Source organism: Portunus trituberculatus, chromosome 29 (assembly GCF_017591435.1).
Source record: "Portunus trituberculatus isolate SZX2019 chromosome 29, ASM1759143v1, whole genome shotgun sequence".
NCBI lineage: Eukaryota > Metazoa > Arthropoda > Malacostraca > Decapoda > Portunidae > Portunus > Portunus trituberculatus.
The window spans coordinates 4896012-4898511 of NC_059283.1; the positions used below are offsets into that span (position 1 = coordinate 4896012).

General features: G+C 37.9%; 1 long non-coding RNA gene across 2 annotated transcripts in view; it reads right to left on the minus strand.

Annotated features, from left to right (window-relative positions):
• LOC123510637 overlaps positions 1-2500 on the minus strand; it is a 153167-nt gene that overhangs the window by 73377 nt on the left and 77290 nt on the right. For both annotated transcript variants that reach the window (XR_006676562.1, XR_006676561.1), the window contains exon 3: positions 628-692. This is a non-coding gene — a long non-coding RNA (uncharacterized LOC123510637). The remainder of the gene's footprint in view (positions 1-627; positions 693-2500) is intronic.

Consider the following 2500-nt stretch of genomic DNA (forward strand, 5'->3'; position numbering starts at 1 on the left):
TATCTCATGAGTCTAATAAGTAGTGTCCTTAAGTCTCTCTCTCTCTCTCTCTCTCTCTCTCTCTCTCTCTCTCTCTCTCTCTCTCTCTCTCTGTCAATCTTCTTATTGTTCTTGTTCTTGCTTTTTATTCCTATTCTCGTTTTTTTCTTCTTGTTCATGTTCTTATTTTCTATTCGTCTTAGTTCTCTCTCTCTCTCTCTCTCTCTCTCTCTCTCTCTCTCTCTCTCTCTCTTGACATTCTTACTGTTCTTGTTCTTGTTTCTTTTTATGTTCTTGTTCCTTCCTTCTTGTTTATGTTCTCTCCCTCTCCCTCTCTCTCTCTCTCCCTCTCCCTCTCCCTCTCCCTCTCTCTCAGACTACCAATTTTTACCCGCCTCCCGCACTAAGTTTATGTTCACAATTAGGAGTCTGGAATTAGTAGGGGTGAAAATTAGATGAATTTAACTGTAAGGCCAATTGTCTCTGCTCTAATTATATCCAACCAATTTTCTGAGGCTGGAAGGGATCTGACACTGAGCTAAGGAACCCCCTAAAGGACCCCCTAAGGACACCACGGACGCCAAGGACTGTGTATACACGTTAACATTACGAGCAGGAGCATTGTGACGTAGAATATTTGCTTCTTACCTGTGTGGGTGTTTTCATAGGTGAGCTTAACCCTTTCACTCTCACGGTCCTGTCATTAGTGCTATCTGTGAAAAGAGGGAGCGAAGGGTTAATTTAGTGGTTTTCAATGCCCTGAGAGTTATTTAAGAGACTACAGTGCATAAGAAAGTGTGTAAAGTTTTAATGTGGATGTGGGAAACTGTTCATCCACCAGTGAAAGGGTTGAGGGATGAAGGTCAGTGGTGGAAAAAGGATTTCAGGTGGTTTTGTGGTGTGTTGTGGTTGTGTGGTAATTTTTGAGTATACGAACTATGAAAAAGGGGAAAAAAGAGGGAAAATAGTGAATAATGGGTTTTTAAGATGGATATGTGGTAAAAAGTGGATCTGTGGTGGTTTTGTGGTTGTGTTGTAGTGCCTTTTGGTATACGAGTTAAGGAAAAATAAAGAGGAAAAGAGGAAAAAGAGGATAAATACTTGTAGTTCATGTTTTTTTAGATGGACATTTGGAAAGAAGTGGATCTGTGGTGGTTTTCTAATGCACTGTGGCTTTTTTGTATACGAATTAAGGGAAAACAGAAAAAGGAGAAAAAAAAGGGAAAAATGTTAAATAATGTTTTGAGATGGTTCTGGGAGGCATGAAATATATCTGTGGTGGTTTTGTGGTGTGTTGTGGTTGTGTGGTGCTGTTTTTTTTTTTTTATACGAATGAAAGAAAAACCGTGAAAAAAGGTGCAAAAAAAGGGAGAAATAATAAATGAACAGTAAAGAGTAGATTTGAGGTAGATATGTTGTGAATTTCTAGTGTTGGTAAGTGATGTTTCTTTTCATATACAGAAATAAAAATGAAAAAGGACAAAAGATGATAAAGAGTGGATATATTTCTTAAAATTTAATGTTCTTTCGTATACAGAAATTAAAGAAAACAGAAAAAAAAAGTCAAAAGTGGATATTTCTTTAGGTGGATATGAGTGGTATGAAATTTAATCAGAAGTGGAATCATGATGGATTTGTGGTGGATTACTTGTGTGTGGTGAGTGTTTGTTTGTGTGTGTGTGTGTGTGTGTGTTTTTTTTTTTTTTTTCTCCAAGGCATTAAAAGGAATAGGGGAAGAAAGTTGGTGTTTTAAAGAAAGTCAAAATACGTTAACTGTTTTAGGGTAAAGTTTATATAGTAATTAAAGTTGTCTGATACAGCTCTCTCTCTCTCTCTCTCTCTCTCTCTCTCTCTCTCTCTCTCTCTCTCTCTCTGTTCTTTTCGTTCTTGTTTGTTTTTACTCTTCATTCGTCTTTTGTTCTCTCTCTCTCTCTCTCTCTCTCTCTCTCTCTCTCTCTCTCTCTCTCTCTCTCTCTTGTTCATCTTATTTTGGTTCTTCTTGTTCATGTTCCTTTCTTCTTATTTATGTTCTTATTCTTTATTCTTCTTGTTCTTGTTGCTTTCTCTCTCTCTCTCTCTCTCTCTCTCTCTCTCTCTCTCTCTCTCTCTCTCTCTCTCAACCCTCCAGTCAGTTAGTAACGCAAACTTATTCGGACAAAATTTAACTTTCTTTTCGTCTTTCATTTGAATAATCATTTCTTCATTTGTCATCTCTCTCTCTCTCTCTCTCTCTCTCTCTCTCTCTCTCTCTCTCTCTCTCTCTAATATCGGACGCTTACTTTCTTTCTTTAATATTATCGCCTTTTCTTTCTCACATTAATTTCTCACACAGCCAACCAGCCTTTTAATGATAACGAGCGCCTCTCTCTCTCTCTCTCTCTCTCTCTCTCTCTCTCTCTCTCTCTCTCTCTCTCTCTCTCTTCCAATTTTTTGTATAATTTTCTTCCTCATGTATACTTATCATTCTTTTAATATCCTCCTCCTCCTGCTCCTCCTCCTTCTCCTCCTCCTCCTCCTCCTC